This window comes from Podarcis gaigeae (genome assembly GCF_964106915.1).
Source record: "Podarcis gaigeae genome assembly, chromosome: 6".
In the NCBI taxonomy this organism is placed as follows: Eukaryota; Metazoa; Chordata; class Lepidosauria; order Squamata; family Lacertidae; genus Podarcis; species Podarcis gaigeae.
In genome coordinates this window covers 28,855,750-28,870,674 of record NC_139682.1, presented here as the reverse complement: position 1 = coordinate 28,870,674, position 14,925 = coordinate 28,855,750, and the positions used below count along the sequence as shown (strand labels likewise).

General features: G+C 42.5%; 1 protein-coding gene across 3 annotated transcripts in view; it reads left to right on the top strand.

The window, feature by feature from the left end:
- Positions 1-178: 178 nt before the first annotated feature.
- Positions 179-14,925, top strand: part of RALY (RALY heterogeneous nuclear ribonucleoprotein) — a 197,009-nt gene continuing 182,262 nt past the window's right edge. The window contains exon 1 of one of the 3 annotated variants that reach the window (XM_083746340.1): positions 179-541. The gene's annotated coding sequence lies outside the window, so the exon portion shown is untranslated. Of the gene's footprint in view, positions 772-1,104; positions 1,578-14,925 lie in introns of those variants that run through there. The other 2 variants (XM_083746339.1, XM_083746342.1) reach the window with 2 other exon arrangements.

The window sequence follows — 14,925 nt, the reverse complement described above, 5'->3', positions numbered from 1 at the left end:
GAGTTGTGGTCCCACAACATCTGGAGGGCCACAGGTTGCCCGTCTCTGCAACAGCTCCCTTTATTTGCTGCCTTCAGCTGTCTACTGCACAGAATCAATCTCATCCATCCTGCTTGTCAGGCACCCGGCCCCGCCTGCCACCACCAAGACCCACGTCTGGCGAAGATCCACCCACCCCCAGCAAAGGAGGACCCAGCCAGGATCGTCGGAACGATGCCTGCACCGCTTCGTTAAGGGGATCACATCCCTAAGAACAGTCAAGCGCCGATTAGAAGCGATTCTCCACCTCTCGCTTCCCTCCTCCCAGCCCGCTACCTCCAGGAGCGGACTTTTCCAAAAACACCGGAGTGAGTGGGGGGGAACCGGAGCCTCAGCCTTTCCCTCCAGCTCTGCTCGGCAGCGCTCGGCTTTTCCAGCAAATCCCCCTTGCCTGCCTTCGAGAACCTTTAAGGGGTAGCTGCCTGGCGCGCTCTCGGGCGCATAAGCCGGGAGGCTTCTCGAGTTGTGATCGCTTCCTTCCCCCCCTTCGGTCGTCGCAATGGTGCGTTCTGGTGGAAGGACTCTTAGCGCTCGGACTCTAAGCTCTGCCAGTTTGCTCGCAGCTCGGTAGAGTTGGCGTTAGGCGCTGGCTCGGGAACCCGGCGGTAGCTCGGGCTGCTGCTTCTGGGCTATTACTCTGTCTGTGCTGGTGGCTCTCTCACTCTTTCCTCCTTCCCTGTCTCTCACTCACTCCTTCTTTGACATTTTTACTTCTGAGTATTTTCTTGCTTGGTGAGTATTTCCCCCGCTTCTTCTTCTCTTCCTCCTCCAACTGCTTTCCCCCCTTTTGTTCTTTTCAAATTGACAACGTAAGATGAATAATGAATTACTTTTTGGTTGTGGTTTTCTTTTTTTCTTTTTTTAAAAAGAGACACTACCTGTTTTGTTCTTGGTTGTTGTTATTCGTTTGTTTTCCTTGCAGTGTGAGGTCTAGCAGCTGTTTTTACCCTTTTTTGGCTCTCTTTCCTATACCCCCTAGCCCTAAACTATTTTTTTCCTTTTGCTTAACCCCCCTTCTGTTTTTTCCTTTACAACAATTAGTTCTGGTTTTTGCAACCTAAAAAAAACCACCCATTTTCCTTTCCCCCCCTTTCTTCAAATGTTTGCCTAATGTGCGTGGTTTTCTTTCTTTGGTCTTTGAACTTTTAAGTGTTTTCTCCCCCTTTCTTCGTTATTACAAAAAAGGGTATAGTTCTTGTGTCTGCTGAATGATATACCACTTTCTTGGACTTTTTTCTTTTGTTTTGTTTTATAAAGGAATTGGACATGCCTGTCAGAAATGAAATCTTTTTTCCTTTTTCTTTTAAAAATGGTTCCTTCCCAATTGGATTTCAAATACGTTTTGTACTACGTCAATACCCTCCACCTGTTTTAAGCCCCACGGAGCGTCTGGAAGGGGCAAAGAGACCAGAGGTGCTACTGTGCCAACAGATAGCCAGGTGCTTGGAAAGGAAAAAAAGTTTTCTGAATCTATGAGAACCCAAAGTATAGGTCAAATCCCTTTCTCTATTGGAGAAGCACCAAAATTCATAATAATGGTAATAATAAATAAAAACAGTCCAAATATATGTTGTCAACCCCTCCCCAGTGAAGTGTATTTGATGTCCGTGTGTTGGCTTCTTTATGACATAAATTATATGACCAGTGTTCTGTCTATGGTAACTGACAGGTTTGTTGATGGTTGCATTGCAAATGTTATTTGTAGATCACTGTTGTGCAGGGGGCGGCCGGGGGGGGGGGGGGAATCTCCCTCCTTACTCAATTTTTTAAATGCAATCGATTAAGTTTTCTTCATAAAGGGCGATTTCCAGATTTGTGCTAGAGCATGTCCTGCATGCAGAAGGTCCCAGGTTCAGTTGCTGGCATCTCCAGGCAGGAATGGGAGAGACCTCTGCTTGTAGTCTGTGGATCTGCTGCCAGCCAGTGTAAACAATACTGAGCTAGGTGGATGGATAATTTCCTAAGCTTGGTCTTGTGCCAGTGTGGCTGGAATAGTCTCTTAATGATCTGATCTCTGGGTCACTGTCAGATATGTATATATAAGGGATAACAGTCAAGAGCTAACGTGGCAATATAAGTTTAACACATGTTTTATCATAAGAACATCAGAAGCCACTGTATACTAGGTCAGATTACTTGTCCATCTGGCCCAGTATGATCTGTTCTAGGCTGCCCTCTTCCATCACTTGTGACCTGGTCTTTTAACTGGCAGTACATGTGACTTTCTGCATGCCACACACGTGTTCTTTCACTGAGCTGTTGCCCCTCCACATATCCTGCTATGTTGCTTAGGTTTCTTTCAGCAGGAAACATTTGTGCATGCTTAGTACTATTTTAAAAGTGCATTTCAGTACACAAGTGCACTGCAGTTCCCTTTATCCTCAATCCTCTTTAGAAACCTTCACTGGGTTTCGAGATGGTGCAGCTGAGAGTTAGTGACTTGCCCAAGGCTGTGCAATGAACTGAGCTGGGATTTGAACCTTGCCCTCTCACATCTAAATCAAACGTCGTCGTAGTTTCTGCACTGGCCTATCAGTGTGGGAATGTCATATTGCTTCCTAGAAACTCACTTCTTACTGATTTCAGCAGTTCAGAGACATGCATTATATAGGATGGCGAGCAGTCAAATCTGAGCTCTTAAAAAATACAAAACGACTCCACGCTTGTTTTTTCCCCAAAGCAAAATGCCTCCATTCAGTGCTTAGAAACTTTGGCTCCACTGGAAGGTTTGCTGTTGTGAGTAATCTGACATATCTAGAACATTTATTACACCCTTCCGTAAAGGAGCTCAAAATAATTATTTTAGTCTTGCAACAGCCTTGTGAAGTAGTGAATTTGCCCGGAGCCTTGCACTGAACTTTGCAGGTTATTTGGATCTAGATTTCGCAGTCAAACCCAACACCCCAGCAGTAGCACACTTGATCTTCACTTCAGAATGGAGTACTGTTTAGACATGTAAAGATTACATGAGCTCTGTTTAATACGTCTCTCAACCAGCTGAGCTAGTGCAGCACTACTGCCCCTTAGAGATGTGAACAATTCAGGGTTGCTATTCAGCTCCCAAACCTTAGTTATTTATTTACTTACTAAAAACTTTACACAAAATGCCTCAAGGTGACTTAGAAACACACACAAAAGAAACACGTAGAATTTAAATGCACTACAAGTGATCATACAAATACTTCTCAGTACATTAATCAACACCTCTGCTCCTCCTAGCAACATGATCACCTTTTAATTGACCTTAAATGCTGTCCCATCTTGGCAAAGGCTCCTGTTTCTGCAAGTACTTTTCCTGAACAGGTTGTATTAAGCATCCTTGGATGTGCAATTGAAAATGTATAGTTATCAAACATGCCGTTTCCTAAAGCAACTTTCCTTTTAATGTATGTGCCATTTGAAGACCCACGAATATGCTGAGAACATCCAGGAAGGGGGTAGTATTGCAGGGGTTGGGGGCTGGAGATGAGAAGCAAATTCAGGGCATCGTTGGCGTGATCTCTTGAACCAAATAAGCCGTGAAAGGCAGGTAGTGAGCTTATGCATCCATTTCTAAATATGTCAGATTCATCAAGTGTGGCATTGCAATCAGTGTAGAATAAACAGCTCCAGGGCCAGGCTTACGTGCTAAAAACCAATTCATTGGAGCTAAATCCCTAAACTTCAGCTTAACTGGTTTGCAGGTTGGGCTGCGTAGAGGATATTTCGGAATGGTGGCTTTCTGTTTTTAAAGTATTGATTTCACTGTTGTGTTGCATTTACCTTTCTCAGATGAGTTGTGCCTGCTTTTTTGTGGGGACAGTTTCTAAGAACAGGGGTTGGGGTTCCCTCCCCCTTTAAAAGAGCATCATGTACAGGACTTTTGTAATAAGACAATGAAATGCAACACCCATTGGACTCAATCCAATCAAAAGTTTAGCAGTTTTGAGATTTGTTCATTCCAGTGTGGGGAGAGGTAAATACATACAGCAATCAGTAGGATTTCAATCTTCATAACTGGCTGGAACATGCCCATTGTGGCTGTAGAGAAGCAGGATACACAGAACTAAAATCTTACATGGCAGGGTTTTCGTGCTATTGCTTCATTTTTATTTTTTAAAAAAGAACTGTGAGGGAAATAACTTCCCTGGCAAAGGAGTTCAGGCTATGTGAGAAAAATCTAGACAACATCACAGTAATGGAGCAGGAGTAGAGCTCTTTAGAGTCTCTTAAAAGCTACCCACTCTCAATAGTGGCTTGTCAGTGGTATTATTCATATTTATAGATGTTTTTGTTGAAGAGAAAAATCGGGCTTAGTTAGAATGTAAGGCATTGAGGCACATACCTTAGACTAATATTCCTCTGCTGCCCAACTGAACCCCATTGGAGGATATATGTGGGCTCTGAATGTCAAGATAAAAGTTGTAGATGGATTTCAAGGGAACGGCAAAACAAGGAAGGGGGAGCCTTATGAGGACTGTTGCCTTAGCAAAGGCAGATAACAAGGCAGGGGTTGGGGAGGAGTGTTTTATGTTGCATTGTTCTCATGGTCGGAAAGACTTGCCACCAATAGCAAATGCGTCAGAGAGGGGGATGTTCAGGGATGAAAGGGGAAAAAGATGGTAAGATGGAGAGGGAAACACTTGGGTTGGATGGTGAGGGTTAGGGAAAGGAACTAGAGAATGAGAGGTTAGTCACACATTAACACTGAGCATGGATACAAACTGTCTCTACACGTACACAGGCATTTCTGTGTACACATTTATACAGCTCAGCTTCTTGCAGGGGATTTACTCTAAGACCCCTATTACTCAGCGTCTATGTCCATGCACAATGAATGAAGTAGAGGACTTCATACATTTCTTTTTCTACTGCCCTATTTATGAGCTAATAAGAACTAAGCTCCTCCTCTTGATCCCGTCCACCATCACATCTAAGGAAGACTGTTTGAAATCGCTCCTTGTGGACGCAAATCCCCAAATTTCACGTGGGGTGGCAATCTTTATAGTGCAGGCTTTGAAACTCAGGGCTACTCTGACTGGGTAGTGTGTCCTAGACCTGGACCTGTTTGAATTCTTTTTATTACCTTTTAACCTAATGTGCCGAGCCTTTTTGGGGGGCCATTATATGCTTTATATACATCTGCACTTTAGATTTCCGGCGCTGGCAACTAAATCTTTACATTATTGTCTTAGGGTAATTTAAATGTCATAACGCCAGTAATATCGCTTTGAATTTTGTTTGGTTGCTTGTCTCTAGCATTTTTGTCTTATCTTGCTATGGCTGTATGCTAATGCAATAAAGGTTTGATTGATACAGCTCAGCTGTTAAGCGCACAAGTACAGAGGTCACACTTGTTGAATGTAATGTGTGGGCATCCCTAGACACAACAGAGGATGAGGACATACTCCCATAGTGGAGTGTGGGTGGGTGTATTCATTAGCTAAAACCTTAGCTACAGGCCTTCTGCTTTGCAGAACATGAAGGGAAGATCAGTGTTGTTGATGGAGATCATTTATTTGAAAGAGAAACTGGACAGTTTTAGCTGTTCAGAGAAAGACACAAGCATTGCCAGCAAGGATGCTTTTAACTGGCCAGTTTGCAAGTGATTCAATAATGGAACCAGAACATTTTGATCTGTATCCCATGATGATTATTGTGTTTGGAAATTCCAGACCAGCAACTAAATTGAGACTGTAAGATGAAATGGCTTCTGGGTGTAAAATCACAGTAGCTTCCCTGAGAGGCAGAATTTCATTCAGCTACAACATGCAAAGAGAGGGTGGGATGGAGAGAGTGGCTTATCTGAGATTAAACCTAAACTTATCCCTTAGCCCATAGTTAATGGTGATTTTTAAATCCTGATCAAGATGGTATGGAACCATCTTGATTAGCATCAATCATGGTTAAGAGACCTGTCAACATATAATCATTAATTTTGCATATAGGGGGAGACAGGGAGGAGCAAAGTTTGTAATTCTATGCCTTTTCTTGTTTGCTATTCTTTGGTAGAACGTATTTCATTGGTTCCATCATTAATTAAATGGTAAAAGCAAGATCTATAGGGTTCTTTCAGCAAACACTGTTGGTCACTAAAGTCAAAGGTCTCCATTTCCAAGCTCAAGAAATAAGCTGACATGTGCAGGAGCTTATTCCACAACTTGGAAAGAAACTCAAGAGATGTTTTATTTCATGCTTTAAATACAGGTTGCATGTCCACAGGACACAGTTTTGTTGGACATGCATTAGAAAATAGTGTGTGGATAGGTTGGGGAGAATATAGTTAGGGAAAGAGTGCAATATAAGCAAGCACAGGAGGGGAGGGGAGAGCAAAGTCTGAAATAATGAGCTGAATAGATGTAACATTCACATATATTGCCACAGCAAATGCTCTCTAAATTCATAAAAATTTGCTAGGCAAAAGTGTCTTGGGTTAATAACGAGCGATTTTCTTCCAACCCATAAAGCTGTAATGAGGTAGTTAAAATGTAATCCTAAACCTACACTTTTCATACCTATATTTATAGGAGTAGGTTAATCTGTAGAATTCATGCTGATCTGGATAATCTGAATCTAGCTAAATTGTAGAGAGAAGCTTTTAGAGGGATGCTGAAAGGCAACAGGCACAGACTTTTTCCCCCAGACCTGAGATATGTCACTTTTTTATTTTTGCAAAGATGCCCGAGGCTATTGCATTTTAAGAAGACAAAGCTTTTGTTTTCAAGCTGGCCTAGAAAAATTCCAGGGATGAATTCAAAGCAAAGGTTTTCAGAAGTTGTCATCTATGATTAAGTTGATCTCTCTGTTGCATAAGAATACACTGCTGCTGAGTGGGGTAGTTTGCTCTAGCTGTTTTCTTTCTTCCATGCATTTAATGCTCTCACACTTTCAGGTGAATTGTGATATCTAAGGTTTCAAGTCTGAATTATATATTTTAATTAGAAGATCAGGTTTGTACTTGGTGAAGGCAGCGTTCCCCAGCCTCTGACTCTCTAGATATTTTGGACTACAATTGACAGCAAAACCATGGAGGCTGATGGGAGCTGGAGTCTAAAACATCTGGAAGGCACCAGGATGAAGAAGGCTATCTTGCAGAAACTGCATTCTGGCTGCTTTACAAAAGACTAGATTACAGATGATTGTGGTGAAAGAGATAATGAGTAACTTCTAAGTATTCGGGAGCCTTAATAAATTGAGGAATGTGGATTTACTTTTACACTTGACTGCTTCATGAGCAGGCATGGGTGATACACACTAATTCACATAAGCCAAAACATAAATGGGTTTGTAGAAGTTTTTTTCCTCCCCATTTATGCAAAACTGCTTCTTGCTGTAGTCCATTTGTAGTCTACTAAATGATTTGAGTGCCACAGACTGTCCTGAAATCACTGTCTTAATCAGCCATGGTAGCATGTAGTGTCATTCATTTTAAAACTGAATCGGATAAGAGCTGATTCATACCTGCAGAGGCATCATATGATAGCTCATCATCATGTGGCTTCTTATCATCCAGGGACTCTCACTTCAGTGCATCAATCGCCTCCATACAGTGTTTGAGATTCAACAACGTGCAATCTCTACTCTGTGATGTTTGTGCTGGGATGGCTGTCTCGTACAAGCAACCTGTCACTTGATGTTGTAGCTGTCAAGTCATGAGCATGTAAGAAGCCACACTTAAAGGTATGGCTTACTAGATTTAAATCTAGTATCTCTGCCTTCTAGAGGAAGGAACTGCCTTTTCCCTATATAGGAATCATAGTTGATAAGGCTTTTCAAAAACACTAAAACTCCTGCTTAGGTTGACATTAAGCAGCTATGGTTTTGCAGATGGTTACATTTTTGCAGGGCATGTGCATGTTGTATCTTTAGCTGTTGACCTCGCCTAGCCCTCGGAAACCCTTGAGAAGAGAGAGGCATTGAACTAAATAAAAAGCAGGCCTTCTTGCCCTTTGGGATGCCACAGGGCCACAAGTGAAGGCATAATGCCAGCTTTGATGTCAGGTGTAGGGCAGGCCAAAAATGTCCTCATGGGCCAAATGGGCAGGTCTTGGGGGCCTGATTAGGCCTCTGGTCTGGAGGTTCCACACCTCTAACCTAGGGCATATCATACGGGGCTAAGAAGTTTTTTTTTGCGGCAGAAGTGGAAGATTTGGCCCATTGCTTTTGCTTATTCACACGCACGTTAGTACAATAACACACAATAATAATAATAATAATAAATGCATTGGAGAAGATCTTTCAAAATAGTCGGTTTGTATAGGTTAAAATGCCAGGATAAACAAAGAAGAATCTGCCTGATGCCTAAGACTAATCCTATCCCTACCTGGGAATAATTCTCATTGCAATCAGTGGGGCAGACCTCTGAGCAGTCATGTTAGAACTGTTCTGTGTGTGCCGTGCCATGCACAAACCAAGCTATAAATTATTGACTTTAAATACATTCTACCAAGTTTGATAGCACAATAGGTTGTCAAGTCTCCCCCTGTGTCATGAGACAGAATGCTTTATATTGAGGATAGGAAACCAGATGCTTCCCAGTGTTCAGGGGTGAGGAGAGTCCAGAAATAGTTGGAGGAGTGCAGGTTCCCCATGGCTCATCTATACCAGAAGCACTTATGCTAGATGCCTGTTCTACCCTTTATTGGAAATATGTTGACTCTTCTCTTTGTTTTTAGTAATGACAATTAAAAAGTGCTTAAAATGGAATCTGCATCATACAATGAGCAGCTCATCCATTGCAATACTGCTCTAGTAGGATTGCTGTTGCTGTTGTTTTGCCTTTGGGAAGGGGGACAAGGTGCATCCTTTGAGCATGAAGTTGAATGGCCAGGTGGTCCCCTCAAGACGTTTCAAGTGTTCACCTGGAGTGCTTTGTCACAGATAGATTTTTGGGGCAGAAACACAAGGTTTCTTGCCCATCTCTCCTAGATGAAGGCATGGCTCCTGGCTGAAAACGGGTTTTTCAGGCCCTGCTGATCATCAGCTCCTGGAAAGTCCTGTGTCTTTACCCTCAAACAGTTTGCTTTCACCTGGTGTCATGATTGACAGATAGGCAGCCCTACCTACACATGAAAGTAGCCTGTGGGGGTTGAGGGAGGTCAGAATCTGGCCTTCCAGTTCCCCACTTCTGTCTTACAGATTGAGACTAGGGGCAGAAGGATTCAGTACAATTCTTGAGCCATGGTGTCCAAACTAACAAGGGGTCCAAATGAGGCCTTGTGTTGTGTGGGTTGTTCCCTCGTCTTCCCCTCTGCTAGTTGAGTTTGGATAATTATGATTTTTCTTCAGAACAGGATGTTAGTGAATGATTGTCAGAATCTTTCTGAGACATAAATTGCTACGGTTCTGTGAAGTTTTGTTCACTGACAGGTGACAGCAGTGATGTCTTAGGTTGTATTCAGACAGTACTTTATTCTGTTTCCCCAGCTTTTCTTCATCTGACAATTATCATGCTTTATGTTACCTTTTACATGACGTAAAAAACCTGGCAGAATCTTTTATTATTTATTTATTACTTATATATCACCCTTCTTTCGAGGATCTCAGTGTGGTTTACAGTATAAAAACAAAAATACATGATGTAATAATAAACGAAACAATAGCTCACTGTCATGTTAATTGCTTTGAGGGGAAAAATCTGTTTGCAACCCCATTAACCTGGAAAACTGCAGTTATGCGCTATAATTTCCCCACTTTCATGGATCATATCACCACTTGTTCATTTGACAAAAACTGGGGTGGTATTCCAGCATACAGTTCTTTCCCGCCATTTTCATGGGTGAGTCATTGGGGGAAAGAAGCACACATGTGCATAAATGGTGACAGCATGCCGTGCCCAATGATGTATGTTGTTCTATCACGCCATGCCCACTGGTGTAAATGAAATTAAGCATGACATAGAATCAAGGTGGTAAACGGATCAAAAAGCCACTGTTCCATAACTCAACAAGTAAGGAATGTTAGAAACTGGGACAGAAGCACTGGCATTATAGCCAGGAAATCTTAACACAATAATCCCCATGTCTGACTGCACCCTTGCTGTGGCCTAAATTTTTAACACAGTCATTATACAGGGTCTGCTTTTATTACTTTTGAGAGGCCTGATAACAAGGTTGTTTGAACACAAGGAAAGTCATCATGATCACTTCAGGGGTCTTGGGCTTCAGGACTAACTCTTACTTGCTTTATTTGCTTTTATAGTATATGCTACCATCTCATAAAATATCAGGGCAGTGTACAGCAAGAAAAAACACATTAAAAACCATTAAAAGCAATTCAGAACAAAGGTGAGGTATAGTTTAGGGGGGTTTTATTGGGGGTGTTGCTGTTGCTGCTATTTTTATATATCTAGATATAGATCTGTCTATAGATATAAATAGGATCTTAGGATTTATGTGTAAATTGTTCTGTTTGGATGTGTACTTTTTGATGTTTTGTTTGTTGCTTATGACTTACGACTTTTGCTATGTTTGCAGTTGTGTGATTTTTTCATATGTTGTAAGCTGCCTTGAGCATGGTTTGACTTTGGAAAGGTGGCTTACAAATAAAATGACTAAACAAAAAAAATTCCTTCCAGTAGCACCTTAAAGACCAACTAAGTCAGTTCTTGGTATGAGCTTTCGTGTGCATGCACACAGTATCTGAAGAAGTGTGCATGCACACAAAAGCTCATACCAAGAACTGACTTAGTTGGTCTTTAAGGTGCTACTGGAAGGAATTTTTTATGTTTTGACTATGGCAGACCAACACGGCTACCTATCTGTAAATAAAATGACTGATTGATTTAAATCACTGGCTGCACAAGAAAATTTTAAACAACGGCATAGGCTTTCTGGCATAAAAAGGTCTTTAAGAGATGCCTAAAAGTCAAAATGGGGGATGCCTGCTGAATCTTTGCTGGAAGAGTATTCCATAGCATGAGACTGGCAACACCAGTCATCACTCTGTAACACAGAGAGCAACTAACAATGATTCAGTCAGAGAAAGAAAAGCAAATTCTCTGAGATTTACTTAAAGTACAATTGTTGAACACCCAGATCCTGTGGATCTGTGTAACCAGTGAGCTGCCTTGAACTTGCAAGTTTAAAAACTCTGCTACAATTTGCTTCCACTGATTCAGCTGTTCTGGCACCCTGGCTAGACCTATGTTGCTGTACAACAGGTGGAGTTCAACTAAAGCAAGATCACTTTAATTTTGCACATAGCAGGTAGAACCATCCTAGCTGTGTCTTTGATAATCAGCAAAGGCCCAATGAGAGGCACATAAACAAGGCATTCTGAGTCCTGCCCTTGGTTTGCCCACATTCAGCTTTTGACATCAGCTTATGCAAAAATCCTGTGCTGCATGTGGCAGATGGGTCATTTGCTGCACTCGTAACATTGCTGGCATGAAATCCAGTAGTGCTGGTACAATTCCAACCCAATACTTATGATGGCACAGCAGTTGTTGCATTTGATCCTACATACATCTTTATGTGGTCATTATTACTCATTTATCACCATTATGGGCAGAAATCTCAACTTCTTGTACCTTACCAGCCATAGCCTTTTATCCCCTGTCCTTATCTCCATCCAACTTTGCATGTCTCTTTCTGACTGGTTCCCAAACGCCCCATTAGTCTCTTGGCAAAGTGCTTTCACCTAGTTCTTTGCTATCTGTCCCAGACAAGAACATTACTTCATCCTTCCTTGAAATACACAAGTATCTGGCCTTGTTCCGCTGGTCTATCTGAGACATCCATCAAGCTATGCTTCCTTAGCTAAGCATTTTATTGCTGAAATCCATAATGTAAGCATATTAGCTATTGAAACCTGGTGCTCATCCATTTCTATATTTGAAGTGTTAGCAAAGCATTTCATATGCACCTTGGTATGTTCCTGCTTATGTTGTGAGTTCTTATCTCCTGTTAACTATGATATGCTGTTGGTCATGTCCTCATAATCTTGAACCCTCCTGATTTTTCCTTAATGCACCAACCCCATACCTATATCTATATGCACATGTTATGTTAGTCCTAAGCCTTAAAGGATTCCCAGGAGGAATTTGGCCATCAGGCTGGGCAGGGGGGACGGGGACTTCCTCACCATTGGCAGCCTATGCATAGTGCTGTGTTGGCCAAATCATGGCTGTTCCTTGTTATGAGCACAATTAGAGCCTATTGGATCAGACCATTGACCCATCTAGGTCAGTATTGGGTTCTCACAGTGGCCTACCAGATTCCTGCAAGAAGCCCACAAGCAGGACTCAAATGCAAGACACACACTCTTCTTCTGTGGTTTCCAGCAACTGGTATCCAGAAGCTTACAGCCTCTGACCATAGAGGCAGGGCATTGCCATCATGGCTAATAGCCAATTGCAGCCTTTATTTTCATGTTCTCTTGCTCTTTTCATCCACATAGAATATCATGTGACTTCCACATTTTAGAATCCTGATAATCCACCCACTAGGCATTATAGGCCTGCAGGGCCCATTTTTTTGGAACGGTTGATCTGTCAACTCTGTTCTCTAGCCTGAGTGAGGCGACCTGGGAGCCTTTTCATGTAAGACATGTACTCTTTCACTGAGCCATAGCCCTTCCCATGGACATGAAAGGGAAGAAGCAGACCTTGTCCTTTGCCTCAGGCCACACAATGTCTTGGGCCAGACTCCTGTGTGGTGGATTTTCATCTGTTATCTACCAGCTTTTTGAAAGTTCTACTGGTTGTGTTGTCCTTTTGTCTGAAGACTGACTGAACTGTTAGTGAAGCAACGGGGGTGGGTGGGTATAAAGCCATTTGATTGCTAGGATGGGGAAAGAAAGGGAAGCCGAAAGACAAGAGAGCAGGTTTCAAGTTCCATAGCTCATATAAAATTCAGTGCTAGAAACTTAATTGGCGTGTGCTGGTGCTGTGGGAGAGTCAAAACTAACTAGGTCGTGGGACTGCTGCAGCATTCAAATGTTATATCAGGTGGCAATTATGGTTGGTGAGAGACTTACAGGCTCCCCATAGCCAAGGAGGGTATTCAAGCTTTTGCTCATACTCTCCAAAGGAATACATGGCAGGCCTACACAACATGTGCACAAAAAGGCAGAGCTCATTGTTAATAAGCATTTGCTTTCCCTTCTCCCATAGGAGGCCATGGGGGAGGGGTTCGGCCCCCCACAATAAAATATTTGAGGGGGGCTGGGCCCTAATAAAGTTGATGGGCATTCCCATTCAAATGGTGTGTGTGCACAGCATCACATGATTGATTATGCGGAGCAGGGCTTACTTGGGCCCCCACAATATTTTATTCAAGTTGGCACCCCTGCCTTCTCCAAACGGTGGGATGTTTGAAGCACACTAAGCACCAGAAACATGGAGCATTTTTGTCAGCATGTTCGTTTATTACAGGATGAAGAAAACAACAGGGAATTTGGCAACATCGCTCATCAGAAGTGGTGTATACCCTCCCTGCCTCCGAAAATGTAGGCTCCAAAAATCCAACAATTTCATAGCAAGCTACCTTATACCGAGGCCACTACAATTCCCGGAGTGGTTTATCGATGAATCTCTCTTCACAGGAAATCTGGGATTTGTGGCTAAGGATCATGTACACTAATGGCAGTGGCCCTCCAAGGTTTCAGATCAGGGTTTCTTCCAGCCCTACCTAAAGATTGAATTTGGGATTTTTTGCATGCACAGCGCGTGCTCTACTATTCAACTATTGTTTATTCATTGTTTGCCTATTTCACATTTATAAACCACCCTTCATCTCCAAAGGAAGCCCAGGATGGTTCACAATAATAAATTTACATAAAAACCATTTGGAACAACATGATAATAGAATGCAGACAGCCATCGAAATAGATGCAGTATGGTTCCCTGTCTCCACAGCAAAGGAAAGAAATCCTAAAGTTAGCAGATAAACCTTATGGCTAGAATTTACTATCTGAGACCATGACCTTATGCAAAGTTTTCTAATTTTGCAGAGCTTCGCTTTTAACATTTCTGCTGGCACAGTTAAGGCTACCTCCTGCAAGATGGATTTCATATAGCACAGTGTTCATTGTACTTTAGAGATTGATGCTGCACTTTCTAGTGACAGTCGAGAATGGTGATGGTGCCTATATCCCTATCCCTATCATTTTCTGAACAATGCTCTAGCAATGTAAATGGCTCCTTGTTTCTTTGCTTATGTCACTGAAGGATGATAATTTTTCTTGAGGATTCATTGTCACACACATTCCATTATGAGGTATGAGGCTGTAAGGAGCAGCCTGAAACCCTTCAAATGTGTTCTTAAAAAAAAAGAAAAGCCTTTCTGAAATCTATACATCTATTTTTCTCTTAGCTCCCTATAATAAAGTATCATTATGCTACATTCCATTTGATCAGTTGCTTGAGGAGTTTGGGGTCCAGTTTTGCAGACTGGATATCTATGCTTAGAGAAGAGGGAGGATGAGCTTCCTTGTGATCTTGTGAAGGTAGGCACTGCTTGTTCAGATAACAAATACAGAAAACTTAGATCAGAAGTACAAGAGCTGCAAGGCAAAGCAATTCATCTCCCTCTCCACAGTGTTGGAGGGGGTTGGCTTTATATGGAGGTGTCCCTTCTCTGGCTGCCAACATTGGTGGGGGAGTCCCTCCAGCGAGGAACACCCCAATGTACCTGCCCAAATGGCAGACAGACAGAAGCTACCACTGGCAACATTCCCACTAGTGATAGCTAGTGGAAATATCCCCAACAGGGCATTCCAGGGGCAGGGAGGGGTTGGGCAAGCATAGGATCTGCTGGATCTTGTACTGACCGTGCTGAGGCCCACTCCATGTCTCATTACACTGCCGCCTTGGAAGCTGGTAAAATAAGCAGTTATTCTCCCTGTCAAATCACCTTCCACCCAGGCCAGTATACGTGGGAGGCTGCCCTACTCGGTCAAGCCAAG